This window comes from Papio anubis, chromosome 3, assembly GCF_008728515.1.
Source record: "Papio anubis isolate 15944 chromosome 3, Panubis1.0, whole genome shotgun sequence".
Classification (NCBI taxonomy): domain Eukaryota; kingdom Metazoa; phylum Chordata; class Mammalia; order Primates; family Cercopithecidae; genus Papio; species Papio anubis.
In genome coordinates, this window is record NC_044978.1 from 120174490 (window position 1) to 120183230 (window position 8741).

The 8741-nt window shown below is 43.5% G+C and overlaps 1 protein-coding gene and 1 long non-coding RNA gene across 9 annotated transcripts in view; one reads left to right on the plus strand and one right to left on the minus strand.

Annotated features, from left to right (window-relative positions):
* Window positions 1-3732, minus strand: part of CCDC158 (coiled-coil domain containing 158) — a 116595-nt gene extending 112863 nt beyond the window's left edge. For 3 of the 7 annotated variants that reach the window (XM_031664514.1, XM_031664518.1, XM_031664515.1), the window contains exon 1: window positions 2832-2931. The gene's annotated coding sequence lies outside the window, so the exon portion shown is untranslated. The other 4 variants (XM_031664516.1, XM_031664522.1, XM_031664519.1 and 1 more) reach the window with 4 other exon arrangements.
* LOC103884388 lies at window positions 895-8021 on the plus strand. Of its 2 annotated transcripts, none has more exons than XR_002522062.2 (3): window positions 895-974; window positions 6652-6790; window positions 7998-8021. It is a non-coding gene; the product is annotated as an uncharacterized LOC103884388 (long non-coding RNA). The 2 variants fall into 2 exon arrangements; XR_646958.2 differs by lacking the exon at window positions 895-974 and adding an exon at window positions 3014-3073.
* The last annotated feature ends 720 nt before the right edge of the window (window positions 8022-8741 follow it).

Sequence of the window (8741 nt, forward strand, 5' to 3'; positions counted from 1 at the left end):
TAAATGCAACGCAAAGCGCTGGAGGATTTTAATCAAGGGCATATGATCCTCCAGTATACACTAGGAGAAGCTGGGGCCAGTAGTCATAAATCCATTGGAGCAGTCCAATAAAGGGACTAAAACCCAACTCTGAAGTAGGTCAGACATTAAAAGTAGATAGTGCTGGGGTTGAGAATGGGGATTGACTACAGATGGGTACAAGGGATCATTTTTGGATGATGGAAATGTTCTAAAACTGAACTGTGTGGTGATTGTACAATTCAGTAAGTTTATTAAAAATCACTGGACTGTCCACTTCAAACAGATGAATTTTATGGTATGTAAATTATACCTTATAAAGCAGTTTGAAAAGCAAGCAGATGTGGGGAGTGTGTTAGTTTGTTTTCACACTGCTGACAAAGACATTCCCAAGACTGGGTAATTTATAAAGAAAAAAGAGGTTTAATGGACTCAGTTTCACATGACTGGGGAGGTGTCACGATCACAGAGGAAGAGCAAGGGAAGTCTTATGTGGCAGCAGGCAAGAGAGAGTTTGTGCAGGGGAACTCCCCTTTATAAAACCATCAGATCTTGTGGGGCTTATTCACTATCACGAGAACAGCACAGGAAAGACCTGCCCCCATGATTCAATTACCTTTCACTGGGTCCCTCCCACAGGGAATTGTGGGAGCTACAATTCAAGATGAGATGTGGGTGGGGATACAGCCAAACCATATCAAGGAAAGTGGGAAGTGTAAATTAGCTGTCTGGGTCCCCGAAGTGAATCACTAAACTTGAACACTGAATTTTCCTGTATCCTGAAAACTCCAAAGTGTCTTTATTCCAGATGACTAGTGGTTGCTTTTAGCCATATTTTAACACATGGAAGCACTTCTGCATTCCCTCTTTTCCCCAGGCCTGGACCTCAATCCCCAGGTGTCTGCAACTTTTACTTAATATACATATGATGGATAACCAATAATGATTCAGCTAAGGTAAGGACAAAGCCTTTGCCACTTTTTACCTTTATTCTGTTTAGCCAGAGCAAATAGTGATATTTTAATAGGAATACTCTTAAAAAATTGCTTTAAATGCCAGACTACCTCCTTCCTATGCACCACTTAAATTTCTTTTCTTATCAGATTCCCTATTCAAATCCTTTCTTTAGGATTTACAGGATTCAGATAAATATACAGTGATCTCCACTATTGTACCCCACTACTGCCCCAGCTGAAGACCTGTAAACTATTCATCAGTACAGTATGCTATGTGATTTATGAGCACGCTTATATGTATTAGTTCCCTACAGTTTCCATAACAAATCATCACAAACTCGGTAGCTTAAAACAGCAGCAACTTATTCCTTCACAATTGTGGAGGCCAGGAGTCCAAAATCAGTCTCATGGGGAAGAAAGCATAGCGTTGGCAGGGCTCCCTCCACCTTTGGAGGCTCTGCAAGAGAATCAGTTCCTTGTCTCTTCTAGCTCTATTGGCTGCCGGGCATTTGGTGACTTGTGGCCACATCACTCCAGTATCTGCCTCTGTGGTGATATTGCCTTCTCTTCAGCCTGTATCAAGTCTGCTTCTCTCTCTCTCTCCCGACCTTTGCATTTGCATTTAGGATCCACCTAGATAATTCACGGTAATCTCTCCATTTCAAGGTACTTAATCACATATGCAAAGGCACTTTTCCCTTATAAGGTAACATATACAGGTTTCAGGGATTAGGACCTGATATATTTGAGTGGCCACTGCTCAGCCTACCATATAATTTGGGGCCACCTAGCTGGGGGACGGGTGGATCACAAGAGGCCCTGTTTAATAAACGGTGGAGGTCTAAAGTGGCTCACTCATTACATTCTAGATAACACTGAGTACTCATTGTAAATGCACAACAACAGTAAGAGCTTTGCATACATACAAATAAATTGCTGTCTTCAATTTGTTTTGGGAGTATAATATCATCTCTATGGCATGGAAACCATTTCACCCACAACACAAGTAAGATAACCATACTAAGATTAAAAACAATGAGCGCAGTACGGAGATAGGAGGACCACATCTCTCTCACTACCCCTCCACCCCTACCTGATGAGTTTCCGCAGAGAAACAGTACTACCCAGCATGTCTCTGGGATATGTGGAAGCCCTGGTCCTTCCCCCCCCCAAACCCCCGCCCTGACCTTAATCGGCAGCTGAGAGAAGCAGCAAGAACTGGTTGCCAGTCAAAAAACCTGGGCAACAGCCTACCTCACTTCTACTTTCCCCTGACCTTGGAGTTCAGCATGAGGCACAAACAAAACCTGGAGCAGCCTGAGTGGGGCCTGGAGCAGAGTGCTGTGGAAAAGGATGGAGACTTTCCAGAATTCATTGTGCCGCTGATTGATGCTGATAATGGGGGAAAGCTCTGACCCCCACATGTGGTTTACAGACAAGGCTCAAGCTCCAAGGGACCTCGCGCCGGCGTTTAACACCATTCCGTCTCGGATGCGAGGCTGTCCTCTTTTACCGCCAAGTCTTCCCCATCTCCTCCCCCTGTTCGCGGCGGCGGGGCAGATACAGTTGGCAGTCATGTTGGGACAGGTTACTCGGTGATTCTCTTCCCCACAAATCAAATTATTTTGTTCTTCAAGGTCCAGGTTTCAGCGCCACCGTCCCCAGGGGTCTTGCGATCCCCGAAAACAACAGCAGTTCATTCCAGTAAAGAAACAATTTATTGGGCATCTACCATGTGCAGAACAAACACGAGGCACTGGAAGATTCCAGAAAATGAACACGAGTCGCTCCGGGTCCTCAGAAGAACCCCACTCCCACCCCACCATCCTCGTCTCACGGGCCGCGCCCCGCCTGTACCTGCAACCAACACCTAATCCTAAGACACCGGCCGCATCTCCGCGGGGCGCCGGCGGGCGCGGCGGCCCCACCGGCGTCGACCTGGCGGCTGGGACGGGGCGGCTCCCCACTCTCCGCCCCTAAGGCCTGCGGAGGCGGCGGCGGCGGCTCCTCCTCCTCCTCAGCGGCGGCGCCGGAAGCTGCCCGCGCCCCTCCCCCGCGCCCGTCCCTCCTCGCGGCTGCGGCGCTCGGGACGCTGCCAGGTCTGCACGAGCTGCATGGGCGACGGTTAGGACGCTCTGCGAGGCTTCGTAGTCGGGGGAGGGTAGGAGGGGGGTGCTTGGGGGGTTCTTGGTCGCTACCAGGCGGGGACCCCCTCCCGCGCCTGCGACTCCGCCCGCCGGACGCCGTCTCCAGGCAACCGAGCGCCAAAGTCCCCACTACCGCCTGGGCGCCCTAAGGAGCGGGGGTGGACCCAGCCAGTAGACAAATCCTGGAGCCCTGCCCCAGAAACTACCCTGGGTTCGGGCCTGCATCCGGCGCCTTCTGCCGCTTCTCCCACAGCCTCCTAACTGGTCTCCGGCCATACTCCTGCCCCCACCCCAGCGCCTCGGACCACTGTCGTAGCTGCCCCCACCGTGGTCTTCCCAGATAACTCACTGACCCGCACCAGTCCGAGCTCTTACCTGCCTAAGAGTCAAGCCCAATCTGGTGTTGCCCACCGGGCCTCCTCCTCTGACACCCCCACCTCACCCCACCTCAAACCCACCTCCCATTGCCACTCCTCACATTCCAGTTTGAACATTTCAAGTTAACAGAATTCACATTTTGCAGCTCTGTTTTCTCAGTCCCCGAATGTTTTTCAAGTTCAAACGTGTTCTCGGCGTAGCTGACCCTTCTGCCTCTGGAGACTTGTTCCCTCCGCTGTGCTACAGTTACCCTCTGTCGTTATCTCTAATATAAAATTTATCAGATTTTTGCTGCCCAAATTATCGATCAAATGGAACGCGTCCAGAAAAGCCAGTGTCTGATAGATGCAGCCTGCGACGTTTAATTCTACTAGCAATCACATTGTGCAGACACCTACAGCAAATAACTTTTTATGTATAAGTTAATTAGAAATATTAGTCTTACATTAAATAATGTAGCTATAAATTTTAATAAAAATAGATTAAATGACAAAAATTGTTTATCATATCTTTGTAATTTAAGTTAATCCATATATTGGCTCAGAGAGATCTAGGATTACCTACAGAATCGAATCGAACATTTTAACAGGAAATAATAAGTATTACATGGAAAGGTAAATAATTTAGGTTTTGTGGTTACACAAAAAGCAATTTCTAATTTTTTCTTTTTTATATCAAAACATGAGTGTTCAATGACAGAAAAATATTTTCCATACCTAATACATGGTTTCCATTGATGTCTCATTTTATGCTTGTACCCTGGACGCACACAAAAAGGGTTTTTTTCTTTTCAACGTCTTTAATTGAAAGGTGTGTTAATTAGTGTGGCATGAAATTATCTACAACCACATATGTGTACGAAAAGTTGTGTGCTGCTGATTTTACTATAAAATTCATCACATTTTGAAGTGTCCTGCAGTTTTACAACATTTTTTAAATATTGTATTAAAAACAGCTTCTTAGCTTTTTAAATAAAGAATTAAAAGATCAAGAAAGGAATCCAAAGTCCTTTTCCATTCATTCATTCATTCCACCCATGTTTATAGGGCACCTACAACACGCTATGTGTAGTTTGCAAAAATAAAGCAGGGAACAAATACAGTCCCTACCCTAGTAGTGCTTACATTCTTGTAGAGGAAGATGAGCAATGCACGAATAGATAAGTTCAAATATGCCAGATGGGGATAAGTTGTGGAGACAGAGGTAGGGAGTGTGGAGTTGCCGTTTCATAGTGTGGTCTTGAGAAGACCTCATTGATAACGTGACATTCAAAAGTGACTTGTAGGGCTGGGGGAAGGGATCTGTGTGGATATTGTGGGACAGAGCTTTTCAGGCATTTGGTTGGTTGGTTTGAAAAATCAACCCAGAGGCCAGTGAGGACTGAGCCGAGTGGATGAACAAGCAGAGGTTGGGGCATTGTGGTCATTTAGGGCCCAAGTCACCAAGAGCTCTTTTAGTAAGGGTCCTCACCTAGGTCCAAGGTTGTTGTGTCTCCCCTCACTGGTTCCTATTGTGCACTAGACCCTGTGCTGGACACTGGGGAGATACAAAGAAGCTCCAGTTTCTGCCCTCAAGGAACCAGTGTCCCTCCTAATGTCAATCCAAATGGTGGCTGGGTTTTGTGAGGATGCAGTTAAGACTCTGTCAATTTACGGAAGGCTCAGGAACCTAGAACCCAGGCCTGATCTGAGCTTTGGCACTAGCTTGGGCAAGCCGTTTGAACTTCCAAAGTGTTAGTATTTTCATCTGCAAAATGTGAGATGTAGAAATATCAGAAGGGGTTTTTCTAACGGAAAAAAAAAAAAAAAAAAACACAAAACCCTATGACTCTATAAAATCAAAGTGTAGAACTATCTTAGTACAAAAATTTCTGTTAAAATTGTGTCAGAAAAGTACTTCAGACATCATATACGTGATGCATATATAGGGTCACTTAAAATTTAATTCACAATTTGCTAAGTTCAAAAATAGTCTTGCTTCATCCGACATAACCAGTTTTGTAAACAGGTGGTACTTAGGAAAAAACCACATATTTTAATTTAGCATATGGTATAGATTATGTGAAATTACTTTAACCATTGTGTTTCCTTTATGATTTAGACCTTGAAACTTTTCTTTGGCCAAAGATCTTCAAAACTAAATACAGTGTTAAAGCAGAATTACATAGCAGCCTGGATTAGGGGAATAGATATTTTCCTTTCCTGACTATGGTTTAAAACTTTCTGTTGTACATTGTATTGGGCATCTGCTTTTTCCCAGTGCCCAGTACAGAGTTGGACATATAGAAGTCATCAATATATATTGTGGAAGGGATAAGTGGCAAGTCATCTCTAATACACTTTGCAAGTACATGGAGCATAAAATATTAAAAGACCATGTAGTTAATGTTCTGAGTTTCTTCTCTCTACCAGCAACACAAGGAGAGAAATATATCTAATTAGAAAGCTTTGAGTTCAAACAACAAATATTTATTGAGCACCAACTGTGTATCAGGAACATCAGTGAACAAAATGGACCAAAACCCTGCCCTCATGTTACTTACATTTCAGTGGTGGGGGACAGATCATAAATAATCACCGTGACAGAATTAATGTACTAGAAGGTGGTAAATGCCATGGGGACAAAGGAAGCAGGGAAGGAGAAGAGGAAGTGTGGGATGGATTGTGACTGAGTCCAAACTTGTTCTTCTTGCCACATGACATTAATCAGTCAAGAGACAAGGAGGTGGAGGAAGGAAAGCGATTTTATTTTGGGGAGCCAGGAAACAAAGAAGATGCAGACCAATGTCCTAAAGAACCATCTTAGAATTATGCGAGCTTTGCCTTGTCTTCTATGTTTAAGTGACAGGGAACCGCAGACATCTGGGCACCAACAAGGGTCCAGGGGAAGTTTGTGAAACTTCTTTGTCCTTGGGTAACATTCTCTCATGTAACAATAACCAAACCTCCTTGTTTCTGTAAATCTAACAAAACATAGCTGTTTATATACTACTTCTTTAATCCTAGGGTTAGTTTCTAAGACTACAGGATTGCAGTTTTTGCATTGTATCTTAGTGTTCTAAAATTATCCTAGCCCATGTGCAGGAATGGGTATCCCCTTAAATAAAAAATGGAGTTAGTCATGTTAGTTCTTTTGCTGTTTCACTGTTGCAGTATGGAAACAGAGCAGAGAGGAGCCCCTCCAGGTGTGAGCAGAACCTTGAAGGAGGCAGGGAGCAGCCACGTGACTCTCTGAGGAACAGCATTTCCAGGAGGAATTGTGATTGTATTTCTGGGAACGTATCTTGGCAGCGTGAGTAATTTCTAATATGGGACTACTTTTGAATTAGTTTTAAAAGAAGACTTTTCATATGCCATCTAATTTAAAGAGTAGAAATGTTTTTGTTCTTTGGAGTCGATTGCAGTTTTAAAACTCAACTTTTTTGAGTTATACTTCACTTCCAATACAATTTTTTTGGCGGGGGGGAGACTGAGTCTCGCTCTGTCGCCCAGGCTGGAGAGCCGTGACTGCAAGCTCCGCCTCCCGGGTTCATGCCATTCTCCTGCCTCAGTCTCCTGAGTAGCTGGGACTACAGGTGTCCGCCACCATGCCCAGCTAATTTATTTTCTTTTTTCTGTTTACTTTTATTAGAGACGGCGTTTCACTGTGTTAGCCAGGATGGTCTCAATCTCCTTACCTTGTGATCCGCCTGCCTCAGCCTCCCAAAGTGCTGGGATTACAGGCATGAGCCTCTGCGTCCAGCCAATTCATTCATTTTAAGTGTACTTTTTGTGTGTGGAAATCATAAAAATCAAATTTTTTTCTTGTCGATATGATGACAAAATATTTAATAGAATGCTAAAGACAATCTTGGCCGGGCCTAGTGGCTCACACCTATAATCCCAACACTTTGGGAGGCTGAAGCAGGAGGATTGCTTGAAACTAGGAGTTTGAGACCAGCTCGGGCAACATAGAGAGACTCTGTCTCTATTTTCTTTTAAAAATAAAAATTTAAAAGAAGAATAACAGGCTGGGCGCAGTGGCTCTTGCCTATAATCCCAGCCAGCACTTTGGGAGGCTATGGCAGGTGGATCACTTGAGGTCAGGAGTTTGAGACCAGCCTGGCCAACATGGTGAAACCCCATCTCTACCAAAAATACAAAAAATTAGCTGGGCGAGGTGGTGTGTGCCTGTAATCCCAGCTACTCAGGCAGGAGAATTGCTTGAACCCGGTAGGTAGAGGTTACAGTGAGCCGAAATTGCGCCACTGCACTCCAGCTTGGGTAACAGAGTGAGACTCTGTCTCAAAATAAATAAATAAGTAAATAAATAAATAAATAACAATCTTCAGTAAAATCATTTATATTGTTATCACAATGGTATAGTTTACAATCCTAGACAAAACCAACGAATGCCTTTTAGATATGGGTTTAGAAAATGGAAGTAGTACAAGATTAACCATTTATTTTCTATGAAGGGAAAATATTCAAATTGACAGCATATAAATTTTGATTCACAGATTGTTTTGGAATGCTTAAATGAAGGTAACATTAGTAGAGGTATAAACATGATGGAAACCTTCAACAGCAAAGAAAATACATGTTTTAAAACAAGAAAATCAATGAGTAAACAACCAAAAAATAAACAGATGAATAAAGCAAGAAAACATATGTAAGTTCTTTTCTTTGTGTTGTATTAGTGTGTAATTATTTTTACTGTCCTGTCTATAATTTATTGGGCTTTTTGAATCTGTGGTTTGTTTCTTTCAAAGGTCTGAAAAATCCTCAATTTTATGTGTATATAAATTGAGAGAGAGAGAGAGAGACAGAGGTGGGGGTATTTATTACAGAGTAGGGAGAGAGAGAAAAAGACACAGAGAGGGACAGAGACAGAGAGATGGGGGAGGGGGATTTGTTACAGGAATTGGCTCACACAATTTTGGAGGCTAAATGCCATAACATGCCCTCTACAAGCTGATGACCCAGGAAAGCTGGTGTTGTAATTTAGTCTAAATTTAAAGGCCTGAGAGCTAGGGGAGACACTGTCCCAGGGCAGGAGAAGATGATATCCCAGCCTGGGAGAGAGTTTAAGTGTGCTTTTAAGTAATGAGTTTTGAGAAATGTATATACCCAGTAACGAACACTCCAATCAAGATTTCTGTCTCCCTGGAAAGTTCCTTGTGTTCCTTGGAATCATTCTCTCCCCCAACACTGATATGGGTTTTTAAAAGTACAAGTCTTTTTTTTTTTTTTTTTTAAATTGA